Consider the following 17,991-nt stretch of genomic DNA (forward strand, 5'->3'; position numbering starts at 1 on the left):
GGTGAACCTTCGGCCCATTCTGAGGTCGTGAACACTCTGGAAAAGGTTTTTGTCCAGGATATCAATGTACTTGGCTGCATTCATCTTTCCTTCAATTGCAACCAGTCGTCCTGTCCCTGCAGCTGAAAAACACCCCCACAGCATGATGCTGCCACCACCATGCTTCACTGTAGGGATGGTATTAGGCAGATGATAAGCAGTGCCAGGTGTTCTCCACAAATACCGCTTAGAATTAAGACCAAAAAGTTCGATTTTATTTCTCAGAGTCTGGGAGTCCTTCAGGTGTTTTTTGGCAAACCCGATGCGGGCTTTCATGTGTTCTGCACTGAGGAGAGGCTTCCGTCGGGCCACTCTGCCATAAAGCCCCGACTGGTGGAGGGCTGCAGTGATGGTTGTCTTTCTAGAACTTTGTCCCATCTCCCCGCTGCATCTCTGGAGCTCAGCCAGAGTGATCTTTGGGTTCTTCTTTACCTCTCTCACCAAGGCTCTTCTCCCCCAGATGCTCAGTTTGGCCGGACGGCCAGTTCGAGGAAGAGTCCTGGTCGTCCCAAACTTCTTCCATTTAAGGATTATGGAGGCCACTGTGCTCTTAGGAACCTTAAAGGCCGGCTTTTCCGTGGGGGATATGAATATATATTAAATATCACGCCCCTAAGGTTTTCAAATCCGTTGAAATTTTTGAAATTGGTTGTTTACAGCCTGAGATATCACCAGAAATCCACTCTGTGTGGAAGGGGGGGGGGGTGGTGGGGGGGAGGTGCGGGTGCGGGGACTCGAAATACTACATTTCCCACAATGTACTGGGCTCGCGTGGCCTTCGTTTCCATGCCCACCCCTCAGGCGTTTGGCTGATATCAAACTCCAGTAGGTGGCGGTAATGCACATATATGTTTGCCAACCGCCATAAAACTCAAAGAAGAAGAAGAAGAAGAAGGCTTCGACAATATTACATGGAGAGAAGAAGAAATAAATCGAAAATAAATCGAAAATAAATTGCCTCCAAATTGCACCAAATTTAAACTGAAGTATATATGTCGGGAGATGTCTTCATAAAAAAAAATTCATGCATTTTAAGGCATTTTCGTAGGAGTTACGCCCATCTGATGTTGTAACTATTTTCTGTAAAAATGTGTAAAAATGGGTACATTGCTCAGCGTTGATTTCGTTACTTCAACCCACCTACTACTAGATGTCGAATTTGACGAGCTTTCCAATGCCGCCAGTCACGTGTCTGTCCGTGCTTCCGTTCCCGAGAAAATCGTCTCTTTGCAAGGAGCTATGGAAAGCTAACCTAGCTACAGCAGGCTAGGTGGTCGAAAAAGATGGCTGCCTTTTTGTTTTTCTTGAGACCTCTGAAGGGGCGTGGAGGACCTCTAGAGGCGGGACCATGGCTCACAACAGTTGTAGTTCATAGGTGCACGACTTCCGCAAGGCGGACTTGGGCCAGATGACGCGAAACGCGTCGGCTGGCCCAAAAAATATGTGAGAGATGCTTGATATCTCTGGGAGTGAAGCTCCAATTTAAAAAATTTCAACGGATTCGAAAACCTTAGGGGCGTGAGATTGAATATATATTCATATCCCGCACGGAAAAGCCGGCCTTTAAGTGCAACAGAATTTTTTTTGTAGCCTTGGCCAGATCTGTGCCTTGCCACAATTCTGTCTCTCAGCTCTTCAGTCAGTTCCTTCGACCTCATGATTCTCATTTGCTCTGACTTTACACTGTGAGCTGTTAGGTCTTATATTGACAGGTGTGTGCTTTTCCCAATCAAGTCCAATCTATATAATTAAGCACAATGAAGGTGTAGGCCCATCTCAAGGATGATCAGAAGAATTGGACAGCACCTGAGTTAAATATACAAGTGTCACAGCAAAGGGTCTGAATACTTATGGCCATGTGATATTTCAGTGTTTTTTTGTAATAAATCTGCAAAAATGTCTACAAGTCTGTGTTTTTCTGACAATATTGGGTGCTGTGTGTGCATGAACGAGGAAAAAAATGAAATTAATTGCTTTTAGCAAATGGCTGCAATATGACAAAGAGTGAAAAATTTAAGGGGGTCTGAATACTTTCCGAACCCACTGTATATATATATATATATATATATATATTAAATACAGGGGGAGTCTCACTGAGAGCAATGCTCTCTTTTTCAGGAGTGCTCTGTTCACATTCACACACACATTCATACCTGGAAGCTGACCAGTACAACCACAGTCTGATCTGTTGGCCACTGAGCAGCTCCACTGGAGCGGTTGGGGTTAAGGGCCTTCCTCCCGGGGATTGAACCGACGACCTTCTGGTCACAAGCTCGCTTCTCTAACACTTACAACTTTAACACAACATGCATATTATATATTAAACTCTTCAGCTACATTAAGCTACATTATGTAACTTGTTACGTGAAATTTTGGTGGAAAAAAAGCCCGCTTATATCGGTATCGGTTGATATCGGTTGATATCGGTTGATATCGGTATCGGAAATTAAGAGTTGGACATTATCGGATATCGGATATCGGTAAAAAAGCCAATATCGAACATCCCTAGTTACAATGCACTTCTGAGGCCGCACTTTAGGTGTACTGCGCTTTGCCCCAGTGTCGCGGGGAATAAAGTCAACCAAATGTATTGATTTGTTGTCTTCTTTCCCTGCGACATTGGCACAGATTGCACTTTACTGCGGACAATTAGTTGGTTTACTCTTGGTGACTTTAAGTTCCTCGTATGTGATGTCACCATTATGACTAACAGGATTAGTTCTGTTGGCCAAAGCCAATTTGTCTCACTTGGTGGGGACTTAGTTCCCCCACACGCCTCTGGGGACATGAGTTGATGTTGTTGATGTTTGTGTATCTGTGTTACTGACACTATATGTAAGCAGTTGTATCAACCTTTTGTGCCTGAAACAAATTTCCCCTCGGAGATAATAAAGTTAATCTCATTAATCTCATCTCATCTCATCTCATCAATCCAATACCCGCATCCACTCTGTCCCCCTCCTGCAACAGCTTCCAGTCCTCTGCAATCAGGGCACTCCTGTAGCGCCCAAGCATCAGTCCAGCCACTCGCATTGATCTCACGCCCAGTCGCTCAGCCACCGACCCGGCTTCACTAATGTCATTCCCTGCCAGGCCCACCAGGTGGCCCAGGGTAACCACCTTGGCTACCTTTAGGGTCCCACAAAGTCCTGGTGTGGCTGCTGTGGTGATGTCCAGCCTCGCCCCAAACACCAGTGGCTCCTCCAGCAGCCACTCCACTGAGCTGAGAGGTGTCACTCTCAGCACTTTCATCAGTCCCCATACTCTGTCTAAGCAGACCTCTATAAAAAGGTGGCACCTCCTTGAGTGACAGTGTGTTAGGATTTACAAAGAAAACTGACAAGCCCAGACCCAACCCTCCCACCTGTTTTAAGGGTGTCTCTGCAACCTGCCTCCATACCGCCCAGCTTTTCACATAAAGTCATTTCTGGAGCCACTGGAGTCTAAAAGCTGCTGTTCTAGTGGGCAGGTGTATTAGCTCTTGACCAACCTCCTCCCTTGGTAAATACAGAACACTCTGTGGGACCCAGTGATAACCTCCCCAGCTTGGATTTTAGCTAGCAGGCCAGCCGGTGGCTCTAAAACTGTTACTCTGTGCCACAGTCCTGAAGCTACCAGGTTGTTGACAATAAGGACCCGCCCCCTGTAGGAGAGGCGTGGCAGTAGCCACTTCCACCTCTGTAACCAGGCCCGGATGGCCTCAAGAGCTCCCTCCCAGTTCCTCTGCATCACCCTCTCCTCCCCCCCAATTATAAAATAATCACTCTTTGTCCAGTTAACCCTCACTGAGGAAATCACTCCAAAGCGCCCCACAATGTGACTCAGTGAGTCCACATCCCTCTGGCTGTTTGTCATGATGAGTACATCGTCTGCATAGGCAGAGAGACGCACCCCATCCAGCCCTGAGGCTCCCTTGAGTCCCTGCAGCCTCCTCCTAATCTGACACAGCAAGGGCTCTATAGCAAAACAGTACAGCATCCCAGAGAGAGAGCAGCCCTGCCTAATACCTCTGATGACCTTGAAGGGAGCACTTAGGCCCCCATTTACCTTCAGCACACTTTCAATGCCCCCCTGAAGTGCCTTGATCATAGCCACGTAGCCAGGGCTGACACCAAACGCCTCTATAGAGACAGTCCGCATGTCTGGGAACGCCCATACAGGCTCTAGGAACGCCAACAATAGATGCTGGGTTAGCTGGCTCAGCCATGCTGCGGGCAGAGTCAGGGTGGGGTAAATCCCCCGTTCTATCCATTCAGCAAAGTTAGAATTTAGCTGATAGGCCAGCCCAGGCAGACACGATCCGGGATTTAACCACCGCAGTAAACGCACATCTGAGCAGACGTCTTGTGTTCTGCTCTAGAACCCCCAAACCTGTAGTTTAGAGCCGCATCACCGTCTTTTGGTGAGTCAGCCCATGAGATATATGGGCGGTTCTACCTCACTCGCGCGCCAGCCGTTTAACATTTTGTGGGCGTTCCCACACATGCGGACTGTCTCTATTGTCCGCCAGTATTGGTGTTCGACCCGGTCGAAGGCCTTCTCCTGGTCTATGGAAACAAAACCAGTGTTTAAGCCCAATAGCCTGGAAACCTCCATGACATCACGGACTCCAACAAAGAAAGCTTCAGATAGTTGTCTCTCCTCCGAGGCAGCGCGAGCCACTAACGTCAATAAGACCCACAGATGTTAACGTAATTCCCTGGAATGCGAGACTTAACGAGCCAGTTACATGTAGGGGTGGGACAAAATATCGATACTCACGGTATCGCGATATTTACACTTGCGATACGTTATCGATACACTGGCACCAAGTATCGATATGTTTATTAAATTTTTTTTTTTTTTTTTTTTAATAAACAGGCTAAAATATTATGCTGTGTGTGGTAGTTGAAACATAGTTTCAAGTTGACGTTTATTTATGTTTGTAGTTGAAACAAAAACATAAATACTGTAGGCTACATGAATGGAAATGTTTGATCATTAATATCTACTTTTAGAAATTATATAGGTAGGTAGGTTATATAGGTTTTCTTGTTTTAATAATAATAATAAAAAGACTTAATGTGTAACTTTTCCTCCGTGGTATCGAAAATGGTATGAGTGAGTGAGTGAACTCAGAGAGTTCATGTCAATTCTGCTAATAAATACATAATACCTGCTTCTTGCCTTTTAGGGGTATTTTTTTCTCTTCAGTTACACAGGTATCGTGATGTATCGTCTTCCAATATATCGATTATCGCAGTATCGCTGTATCGTGATAATATCGTTATCGAGGGCCAAGTATCGTGACGATATCGTATCGTGAGCTACTCAGCGATTCCCACCCCTAGTTACATGGCGTTGCATTCTTAGACATTGCCGTTTGCTTTTATTTGGTATGTTACATACAATTGGCTAAAGTATTAGTTAATTCAGAGTTAGATGATATTGGAGCAGCGCAGCCATTTTTTATTTTATTTTATTATTATCTTTAGCCGGAAGTTTTGATACGGCCACACAACCCGGGTCAAATGGGCGTGGCTACATAAGGTGAATACACCTCCGTCAGAGCCAAAGGCCGCTCCAACTCTCTATTCGCCTCCACAGACACCTGCGCTAGGCTCTCATAGAACTGCTGTGCACAGCCTCCACCTCATCCGCCTCTCCAAGCTCACATGCATAGAGGTCAGAGTAAAACTCCACAGCTCTCCTCCTCCCAAAAAAAAAAAAACATTTCCTAAAGTGAGCGTCATCCAACAAGGTGTTATTAAAATGCAGTAGGCACTTTTTGGTTTCACATTATTAATAAAAGCATCTACCAACACAAGGCAGTGATCAGAAAAAGGCACCGGTGTAATGGCACAAGCCTTAATAATCTGTGAGTGATGCTCAAATACATAAAATCTGTCCAACCTCACCTGCGAGATGTAACCATCCCTTGCATGTGCCCATGTATATTGCCTGGTGCCACCATGTAAATTGCGCCATACATCACAAAGTTCAGTTTCAAATCAGCCTGGACAAAATGGTGCGTGATGCGATATTTGGTTCCTTATGGTTCCTGTCTAGATCACTGGCTGTGCTAAAATCACCCCCAATAAAAAGGTACTCATCTTTCTTACATTCTCCTATCACCTCTGAGAATTTATCCAAAAACCCATTTCTCTCAGTTGCTAACACTGGCACATAAACATTGATAAATACAACTTTCAAAAACGGCCCTTACTTTGAGGAACCTCCCCTCCACCACCTCATTCACCTCCACAGAGGCAGGCTTAAAATCTTTAGAAAAAAGTATAGCTACCCCCGCACTAGTGGAGCTCTTGTGGCTGAGAATAACAGTCCCCTTCCACTCCCTCTGCCACTCTACTGAGTTAGCTGCATTACTATGCGTTTCCTGTGCAAAACACACATTAACAGACTTCAGCAAGTAGCTCATAAAAACAGGCCCTCTTTTTACCATCCCTAGCACCATTTATATTAACTCATTGAGTGCCAATGACGACTATAGTCGTCAATTCGGATAGTAACGTAGAGTGCCAATGACGACTAAAGTCGTCAATTGCGTTTTTTGACGGTGGGACGTGGATCAAAGCCTGATCCATCTCCTGTGAAAGTATGGTGGATGTTGAATGTGTAAAAGCTATTTTACGGACCCATTAGGTGGCGACAGTGCTCTCCAGATTAGAGAAAGGCGAGGAAAAAAGAGAGAAGAAGTCATGGGGAAATGGAAATTGCATCGGTATGCATCGATATGCATGAAGCATAACGTTAGCTGTGCCTGCAGCAGCCAATCTGCTGCCACAATTGAGCCCCTCCGTGTCCGCTGCGATAGCCCATCCGCATGATTAGTTGTGGAGTTGTTATTATTCTCAACTGGAAGCGATGGGAGCCGGTGACAAATACACGCGGAACGCTGTAAAAAAGCTGGATGTAGCGCACTTTTCAGTGCAGAGCAAACTCAGCAGAGAGCCACCAGAGCCACCAGAGACACACCCACGGAGGAGGGGTTTGCAGTTGAGGGGGGGGGGGGGGGGCACGCAGGGCAGCATACAACACCGACCCAGAGAGACAAAAAATATTATTTTGCCAAACAAAATTCCTTTGTTTTCACTGTTTTATTGAAGGAAATTATTTTTGAGGTGTCACATCAGAAAATATTAGCTTCAGAGTCAGTCATGTGCTTGAAATGCTTCATTTCACAAAAGGCTAATTATCTCAGCTTCTAGTTTGAAACGTCTGTTTTTGGTGAAATCAACCTATCTTCTCCGGCTCATAACTAAAGAACCAACCTTGTGTTTCATTGAGAGAAGATGTGGCTTTGACTTTAGACACAATATTCGTGAGTCTAATTATTTCTGAGCTACTGAGACACTCTCCCCCTGTTTGCTTCATGATAGCCTCAGCAGAGCGAAGGAAAATTAGATTTATCAGGGAAGAAAACCTCAAACTGCAGGTTTTTCTTCTTCCCCTTGTCCCAGATAACATTTCACTTGATCAGCTGTGTACCCTTCTCCACTTCCATTGGGCCCTGTGAGGACGTCTCTGACCCCTCCCCCTCACTGTCTGCATCCGAGGACACCCCACAGTATTCGTTCTCAGAGAGGGGAGAGGAGCCTGTGACTTTTTTGTTCTTAGCAGGCCTGTTGCTTTTCCCGTTTCTGTCTCCACCGAGCAGCAGGCTGTAGCCGGCACAATCCTCACACCATGCCGCCTCGTCAACTGCTCAAACCCTGTATTCACTCCCTGAGCCATCCCAGCCAGCGATCAAACGCTGCGGGACGCCCAACAGCTCGCCCAACTCCCCTAACAGTTTGTCACCAAAGGCAATGATAGACAAAAAAACGTTACAGCCAACAAAAATACACAAAAAAAAGAGACAACTCACTGAAAGGGGGGGAAACGCCAGCCACTCTCCACACACACACCTCCAACTTCCACCTCCACCCCCAGCACGCACACGCGCTGTGTGTACTGCTACTTAATTTAGGCCTATGTCATTAGAGAGAGAGAGAGAGAGAGAGAGAGAGAGAGAGAGAGATCTAGGTTCACTATATAGGCCAGTGATTTTCAACCTTTATCAAGGGCCCCTAATTTAGTCCACCTCAGGGCCCCTTTGATGAGATTTTGGCTCTCAATACAAAAACGAATGTTTCTGATATTAATTTGTCCATGACTGTATTGTAGCTAGAGATAAAAGTGAAACCACTGTATGTTGCACAACAAACATTCTCCACGACTTTCGACTATCATTTCAGAAGTGAGACTTCCCCTATAGCAACCACAGAGAGAACTGAAGGCAAGAGCCTCTGCAAAAGTGGGTAAAAACAGGAAGCGTACCCAGATGCTGTTTCAGCTGAAGAAATCACCCAGCATGATGCAACACATGAGTCATGACCATTATTGTTTACAGATCTCACAGAGGTAGACAGCCGCGATATAACCGGATAACGGCTAGAATGCTACATGTCCAATTGATGTAGATAGGCTAACCTGGCTAAACCTGTTGAATTAGAGCTGATCCGGGATTCTGTACTGAATTGCCGAGCAACAGTCACTTCTTATACACCCCCCCCCTTCCCGAAACAAATCTCACTCCAAGATGAAACCCACTACAATAAACTATACCACTGTGTGTTACATATCATCTGTAGATCTTCCACACCTGTTACAAACGATTTGCATATACAGCAGAACATAATACAGTAAAAAGAAAAATATTGCAACAGTGCAGTAGATTTTAAATTCTTCAATTGCTGTGCACACAATCTACTGTATGGTAAAAATCTGTAAACATTAACATGACAGCAGAACAATGTGTACTTTCAACAAAGTAGTAGCCTATTATAATAAAATAAAATTAGAGGACATGAAACATTTGATCATGACTCACATGATAACATTTCGCCTTTCGCCATTTTTTTTATTTGACCTGGGGGGGAGGGGGGGGTGCACAGGGTGGGTAGAGGCACTGCCGAGGCATTGAGGCAGCGCTGTGCGTGGCTCCGGAGATCGAAATCACTATCTGGCAGCAAATCACTTTCTGACACAACACCGGCCAGTAGGCTATACAGTAACCATTGATAGTACAGTAACCTCTCTCCCTGCACCATTGCACCATGCAACAATAGCTTAACCCGAGTGGACAATTCTGATATAGGCTATTGAAATAAAATCTCACACATCCCTACCCTATTACAGAAACAAATATTTTTAAATGTGTAGCCTATCAGTGCCGTCATTTCAGCAAGAGCCAAGGTATGGCAAGGTAGGAGGTGGGGGGCTAAAGGGGGGGTTCCCCCCCCCCTTCGTGGATTTTGTGTCTGAAATCGGTTGTGCAATAGTCAATTTTGGTTAGTTATTTCTATATGCAATTCAGTTATGTGACATGTATAGTAAACTTTTTTACTATAATAAATTCCAGTGAATGATATAGCCTACATGTAGTGTTACATTTTATTTTTTTGTGATTTGCTTCACTGACTCACAGGCTGTGCATAACAATTAATGCTGTTAATTGCACAAGGAACCCTAACCTCTAAAAAATATTAATGTTTAGCCTGCAAAAGCAGTTACATTAATGTAGCCTACTTTGTGTACATGACCAACACACTACAGCAGTAAAAACAATAATAGGCTATAGCCTATGGTGTTAGGAAGTGTAACCTCTGTAAACAGCTGTGCACTATGTCGTGGGTCGAGACTGATTTGTGACTTTGGGTTGGAAAGAGACTATGTAGCCAGAGACAATTGGTGGTGTATGGTGTACTGTGTCTGGGGGGGCGCTGTATTTGACTAACCTTGACTCCTAGGTGATCCTCCCTCCGCCCCGTAGGAGAGGTGCCGCCATGCCCATAAAGGAGAACGCCGAGATGGCCCATCATAACGGGGGAGAGGCAGATGTGACGGTGTGAACAACGGAGCCTGCGAGACACTACACTCAACGCTCACTATGCTGCCACAAAGGGATGGTCGTATCCAGGGCCGTAGCCAGGGTTTGAGAAATACAGAGGTCATTATAGCGCGGCGTGGGGGGCCCAGGGGGGACTGTACACAAACATCACTTACAGGGGAGTTACTTACCCATTCACTTCAATAGAACTGTCCCCAAAGTCTAGCCCCAATCTAGCCCCAATGCAAAATCTGAACTTTGAGGTGAGTTATGTCTCTTCCTTCTATATAGCACACAGAGAGGAAGCAAATTGTCGCATTTCTGATCAACCGTCATATATCATGTTATTTATGAGGGCTTTAAAACATCAAAGACAGATCAATAGATCTGGAGGCCGGGGCTATTTTTCAACAAAAAAACAAAAAAAACATTGGTTGTTGTTGAAAATACCGAGGTCATGACCTCGGTGTCCTCAATGGTAGCTATGGGCCTGGTCGTATCCTGGATCGTAGTGAGAGTGGCGTGTCTAATACTCAGCTACGTTTTTGATTATAGTTCCCTGCTGTGTCTCTAAAAATCCAGATGCCGATCACTGCTGGTGCCGCTGTGGGTTTCCTCCTGTGTGCCGGCCGCTCCCGCCAGCCGCCCACCACGGCGGACCTGTGGCTGTGACCTGCTGTCCCGGGACTGACGTTCTCCGCCTCGCATCCTGGTATCACGTGACCGGGCCTCTGCACCTGGCCACCGCTGCTGCGGCCTCCTGTCCCGTCCTCGCGCCGCCGTGGGGGATTGGATAGCCCAAGCCTGCGGATAAAGCCTGACTCCTCGCTCATGTCCTGAAGAGGGATAAGTAGCATCTATATTCTCCGAAACTCCCCTGCGCTCTCCTAGCTGTGAGTTGGGACGGACGTTTTAATCAATGACTCTTTCTTTTGTTTTCTTGCTAGTGATTGTCTACATGTAAATGCAGCTCGCACTCATTATAGCCCATTACAGGACATTGCATTTAATCTATGGGGATTGCTCTTCCTAAACCACACATGGGCAAAATACGGCCCGCGGGGCGCCACCTGTGTGGCCCGCGATGGAATTGAAAAATAAGAATAAATAAAAAAAATTACACACACAGTGCACCTGAACGCAACATGCAAGATACCCGCTGAATAAGTGTCCAAATGTTCATGTCATATTCTGGCCAATACTCCACTTCTGTTATAACATTTCAGTCTGGAATATGGAGAGGCGCGCGGCCCAGCACGTAACAGGAGGGGAGTTGCCAGAACTGCATGAACCAGCGGTGCCTCAGGAGGTCCCTGAAGATCATCAAAGACACAAACCATCCCCACAACAGCCTGTTCTCCATGTTACCCTCCGGGAGGAGATACAGGGTTCCGAAAGCACGCACAAATCGCTTGAGGAACAGTTTCCTCCCGCAGGCCACGAGAATCCTTAACATACACAAGAGTGTAGTAGTCGTACCGTACCGTACTGCAGCTGCTACCATTACGTATGCCTAATGTTTAATTGTATGTTTAATAAGGTACATGCTATTTGCACCTGTATGTCAAATACGTCGAATTTAAAATGTTTAAGCACGTCTAACGTATGCCTAATGTTTAATTGTATGTTTAATAAGGTACATGCTATTTGCACCTGTATGTCAAATACGTCGAATTTAAAATGTTTAAGCACGCCTAACGTATGCACATGACGTGCACCCATGTGCAGTGAATATGCCACTGTCTCGGACGTGTCTTATCACTATACTGCCTTATTGCCTATTGCTGCTCATTATTGCTTATTGTTGCCTATTGCTTATTGCCTTGTTGCTTATTGTTGTTGCATGCACACGCCTTGTTATATTTGTACTATGTCGTAAACGGAGTCCACAGCACAAGAATTTCACACGTGATACTTGTACCATGGAGTGACAATAAAAATCTTGAATCTTGATCTTGAATCTTGAATATCTTTCAATAATCTTTATGAGTAAAAGGCTACATTGAAGTGGAAATTTAAAACACTCAAATAACTCATTGGTTTTGGATTTATTTAGCTTCAAGAGTGCATTTTTGTTCGTGTGACCCTCAACACAGGCTTTGATCATCCCGGGACACTTGCTGATACTTATGCTTAAATTAATCCACTCATATTCTGATTTATTTCAAGAAAAACATTTTGGCTAGTGGAAATTCTAATTGGCTGGTAACTTTAAAATCTAGCAGCCATATTGGCAGGTGGTCAAAAAAGTTAATTTCAAGCCCTGAGAGCAGGTGGTGACATAGGAGTGAGTGAGAAAAGGATCAAATATTGGTGGTTAAGACTGAATAATGACATCACAACTGTTAATTTAAAATGAGTTATTCCTCTAAACCTGGCTTCAAATGCACCAAATTTTTTGCGCTGGCGCCGTTCGGCCCTCAGCAAAACCTGGTAGCGAGGAAAGTTTTTGTGGCCCTCTCTATCATCAAAGTTACGCATCCATGGGTTACGGCATGACAATATTTGTTCGGCCCCCGGCAACAATCTGGGTTTTTCATGTGGTCCCCCATGAAAAAGAATTGCCCACCCCTGTCCTAAACCCACCTCCTCTTGTCACCTGTTTGCTGTGCCCGCCATAATTGATGTTTGCAGTGATTTCTTTTGCAGCGTGGCTGCCGTAACCTAGCAGTGTGAAGTGATTTTCTGTGCAGTGTGTCTGCCGTAATTATCCTGGTTGTAGTGGTTCTTTTGCAGCGTGTCTGCCTTATTGCAGTGGAGTGGAAATACGAGTGACTTATACAGATAAATCTTCCTGGATCTAAAACCCAGTTTTGGAGTGTGCTGTGCTAAAACCACTTTGTAACAAGTTGCTGCAGGAGGGTTAATACAGCTGCAATTCCCCTAATGATTTTGAAACTGTTCATGTGATGACTTAATGACATGCTGTGCTCACCTAAACTTTTATCTTTTAATTAGTTAAATAAAGCATTGTATATTTTTGTACTTTACTACTTCTTGTTGTTCTTTGGGGTCCAGATTTTAAACTGGTTTAGCCGCTTAGGTGACATCACTATATGGTAATTATCCCTGCCTGCCAGAGAATACTTTATTGTTGTTGGAGTGTTTATTTCCAAATAACCTAGCATGAACAACAGTAATGATATCAAGAAAATCCTCATGATTATTATTATGATATTGATTTCAACCAGATCACCCAGCCAAATTTTTGGTAGTAGGCTATACAGCAAAATGCACCAGCTGCCCCTGGCAGCATCTGGCATTCCATTGACTTTTAATTGTGTTTCATTGACTTTATCATGGGCCATTCACTGTACTATGGAAACAGCGGTGCTCTGAGCAGCACTCGGAGTATGAACACCGACCCGAGCGGGGAGTGCGCCCCCGGTTTGCCGAGCTCCGCCTCGCGCTGCCTTCCTATGTCCTAAGCTTAAAGTGTAACTAACCCCCCAAAACACTTTTTTTCAGCTTTTAACCAATATATATGACTTTGGGGGTGATGTGTGAAGAATCCTGGTCAAAATTTCCACATTTGACACCAAACTGTTGCCATTTTACCATTTGTATCATTTTTCAGCAGCATATCTGGCATAAGCGCCCTCTAAGGGTGGAACACTGCTTTTTTTTTTCTCAAATGAATGGGAGATTAGGTACAAACTGACGTCACAGTGTCCCCAAAGACTATGGGATTTCAAGATAGTTACTCCACTACTCCCCCTGTACCCTTTCGGCTCCTCACAACTCCAAGCCTATTCCCATGATGTCACTTGACCTGTTAATTTATTACAATCGCCTGTTATTTTCCTACCAACTCCTATGTAACACAATACTATCAATAACGCCACTATAATCATAACAGGAAGGACATTGCATTGTGTTGCTGTAAAATCATTCCCAACCTTTTATAAATCTCCAAAACAGCAACTTTTCAGGAAGTTTGCTCTTAAAATACTGAACCAAACGTTGTCGAAGTTGGCACATGTCTTAATTATAGTTAGTTTCCTGCTGAATGTGTCATTACTTTATTAATATCTTACCTGGATAAGCTCGAATGATGATGTTTATATTATCAGTCCGAGTTGGAAGCACTGTTTCCAGGCCAGTCAGGCCTTATCCTCATGCACGAGCACCCAAGCTCCGGGGGCGCGCGCAGCAGCAGCAGACAGTGCTCTCTCTGCCTCTGGCCGAGAGAGCACTGTCTGACATTTCCGCAAACAAATCTCATGGCAGTTTAGCGCACATGTAAAATATAACGCTATACTACGACGTGACAACGTGACAAAGCTGGTCTAAACACATCGGCTACTATAATATCGTCACTGTGTACAAGCAACGCCAACTTTTCAGGAAATGAAGTCAGCAGAGCAGAGCGACTGGGGACTGGAGCAGCACACTCTCTGTCTGTGTGTGTGTGCTCCTCGGGGGGATTTGCATGGGAACAGTCTGACATTTTCGCAAACAAATCTCTTCGCAGTTTAGCGCACATGTAAAATATAACGCTATACTACGACGTGACAACGCTGCTCTAAACACATCGGCTAATATAATATATTTCCCTGCATCCCTCCTACTGAGATTATATCGGTATTGTGTTTGGACAGACTGAATGGGCTGACTGAGGATGAGAAGAGCTCTGCCCTGCGTTGCCTGCGCCCTGAGAGGAAAAATCAGAGGTGCTGTAACTTTTAACAAGAATCACGAAAAGCCCCAAAACGCAAATTAAAAACGAATTTCATTGCGCGGTTTATCGCTAGTTAGACGAGGGAATGGCGTGGAGAAATCTCGCATTGTGTTACCCCAGAGCGGGGGGTTTGTCCTATTGTGCGGTGTGCTGCGGTAACGAGCCTCGCTCTTATCGATAGTTACAGACGCCCACATACACATACATGGACTAAAATAATTAAATTTCTAGTTCGCCACTGAATTACCAAATTGATATAACTTTCAACCATTTTGAGCAACACTGTTTCCATACATGCCACCAGCGTTGGCTAGTTGTTGATATTTATAAAGATATTGCCCCTCTCAAATAAATTATTTTTGAGGCGGTAGGCAAACTGTAATGGCGTCGATTTCCGAAAAAAAATCTTGACTTGAACACAGCCAAAGAGTCTAGTATAGACAAGAGTATATGTCATTTCTTGGTTTTTTCCATAGGTATTTTCAAATCACTGTTCTACATATCTGGGGGGTTAGTCCCCCTTTAATGAGCAGAATGATATGCAAGTTTTTTCCCTGTGCGCATGTCTCTCTCTCCGTTTTGTCTCTCCCCCTCGCTCTCTCCTTCCCTCTCTCTCAAATTTAGCTAGAAGCCAAGGTATGGCGGCTGCCATAGCTTGCCATACTGAATTGAGCGAAACGACTAATTAAAAGGCTACTAATTACAAAAGCATCAATTTTTGTTACGAATCCGAACTGGTTCATCCTCCAATTCTCTCTTCCCTCTCTCGTTCTCTCCCCCCTCTCAATCTCTGACTCTCTCCCTCTCCCCATCTAGGCTATCTTTTCTCTCTCCCTCTTTCTCTCTCTCACTCACTATTAACGGCTCTTTGCTATGAACGAAGGGAACCGAGTCTTAGGCCATGTCTACACTAGGCCGTATTGCACTTTGTTTGCACCTATTGTCCACACTACCTCTATTGTTTGGAGTGTTAAAGCCGTTTTAAAAACGAAGACGGGCTGAGCCCGTCTTTGTCATCAAACTCCGTTTTCGAAAGCGAGTGGGGATAGATATTTTTGAAACGATGCAAGTAACCTACTTGTACAGCAGGTGGCGGTAAGCAGCTTGAAGCTGTCGGCGACCCGCCTATAAACAAGAGAAGAAGAAAGTGTGTCGCGCTGGTGACGCACTTTTTGTGGCGACGCACTGTACGGTTACAGTAGTTGAGAGAATTGCTGTTGCTACCACACAGCTAGCTGTTACACTACTGTAGCCTACAAAGTAGTTTGTGGATATTATCTCCAGACCTCACGTCACCAGCCTGCTCCGGCCGCCTGCGACTTGAAGTTATCTTCCACAAAATGGAGGTAATCTTTAGCTAACGTAATTGCAAGCATGACATTTAACATGTCCATTTGTCAAATATTACATGAGGACTAACATTCGAGTAGCAGAAGTTATGTGTTAATGTTTTAAAAAACGTTATTGCATGCTGCACAGCATTGTGTTGGGTAAACAAACGCCCATTCATTAATAACACGTGTTTGTTTATTCAAAGGAATGATGATCGTCGAGTCATGGGGACACAACAGAGGATCAAAGGATTTGTGGAAAATTAACATTATTAAATGCTGTAACATTAACGGTAATTCTCAAGTGTATGATTTATTTAGCCTACTCAATCTCTCCTGAGATTATAACGTTAACCTGTTAGGCTACTGTGCTGGTTAATACTGCTGATAATCAATTGTTTCAACATAAGATATAGGCTAACACAAGTCAAATGCCAACAGTTTTGAGACTTGAGAGATTTGTTTTAAACTATTTGTACGCATCTATCTGCCAGTGACCGGAGAATTATATTGTTATTTGCTTGTTTTAATGCTTTTGTCAATAAACATTGCCAACAAATAGCCTTGTTGTTATTGTGCTATGTACTTCGGTAAATCATGTAGGCTACTAGGTAGGTAGTACCTGAATATATCAAAATATGATCGCAGAAGGAGCCCATAGTTGTCAGAGGCAGGTTGGATAAAATGATCAGATGTGATATAATAAAGATTGTTGATGTCGAGTGAACACGAACTATGACACAAACCGAAGATTGGACCAGACGACATGACGACGGCCGAAACAACCGACCAGCAGCCTGCTTCAAATCAATGCATTATATGATATCTGTTTCAATTCGGCATACATTACATAGACTACACCATAACATATATTTCAATATAATTCAAACAACGGTTTATTTTCCCATACCATGGTGGCCTGGACTGTAGCCTAGGCTATTTCTGTGAAAAAGTGACTACACATTTGATTGTGTTAAGTTTTACACTATCGATAGGCCTAAATGTTTTCCAATGACACATTAGCTTGCCATATTCTTAACTGAGCTTGGTGGAATTACCTCAAGAGTGTGTATCAGCTTAATATCCAATACAGAAGAGCATTAAACAAATATGCAAAAACTATATTTATTGAAATATGATCGTCACGTTACATAACGTTATAGAGCCCAAATGGTCTCCCCATAGCGTCACTTTACATGGAGGTAAGAAATCATTTGCATCTGTTAAACCAACATTTATCTTCCATAATGAATTAAATCATAATGCTAAAAAAGACATGAGCTAATCACCACAGAACCGCACAGACCATTTCGCCCAGTATCACGGACGTAAATGTGTCCAGGCCACTGAGATGAATATGAATCTTTATTATATGTCGATGATCTGACTGTTTGCTGCTGCTTCTTCTTCTTTTCTTCGACTTGAATGTAGGCGTAGTTGCTGCCCTCTCGTTGTGGACTCCAGTATTAAACATAGAGGCGTGCGCATGCGCAGTGTATGTGAACCATCGTATTGCGGGCGTCTCGCATGAGCTAATATGGACGGAGACTGCTCGGAGTCCTGCTCTAGTGTAGACTAGGAAGGCTTCAACTACGGGGTCTTTGAAAACGGCTTAGTGGAGATGTAGCCTTACTTGAGAGCCATTCATTTTAATGTTGTGGCCAAGTTTCACTGCCTGCTGCTCCCCACCACACACACAGGGTAGACCTCCCTCCCTCCCTCTGCACACAGGGTACACCTCCCTGCTCCCTCCCCCCTCTGCATGTCCGCTGAGCAGGGAGGATATAGGTGCACTCGTTAATTGCTACCGGCGCATCATCGCATGCTGTGGGTAGGCGGACTCAGCTTAATATCAAAACGGGGTACAGGGTGCATCTGCTGACTTTCTGAGCAGCGAAGTGTTGCATGAATTGCATTCAAGGAAAGCCAACTGTATTTACACAACACATTTCATAGAAGAAGTCAATTCACTGAATAAGCAGATGGATATGGTGTCACCTTGTGTCATGTTTACAATGCAGACCATTGACATTAGGTCTGGAAATATGAGTAAATTAATGCTGCTGCAG

General features: G+C 44.4%; 1 protein-coding gene across 1 annotated transcript in view; it reads left to right on the forward strand.

Annotated features, from left to right (window-relative positions):
* The window catches only part of LOC310792253 (NACHT, LRR and PYD domains-containing protein 4C-like), a gene marked incomplete at both ends in the record, with an annotated part of 430,843 nt that overhangs the window by 116,629 nt on the left and 296,223 nt on the right, over window positions 1-17,991 (forward strand). The gene's annotated exons all lie outside the window — the stretch shown is intronic.

This window comes from Poromitra crassiceps (genome assembly GCF_964638095.1).
Source record: "Poromitra crassiceps genome assembly, chromosome: 17".
Classification (NCBI taxonomy): domain Eukaryota; kingdom Metazoa; phylum Chordata; class Actinopteri; order Beryciformes; family Melamphaidae; genus Poromitra; species Poromitra crassiceps.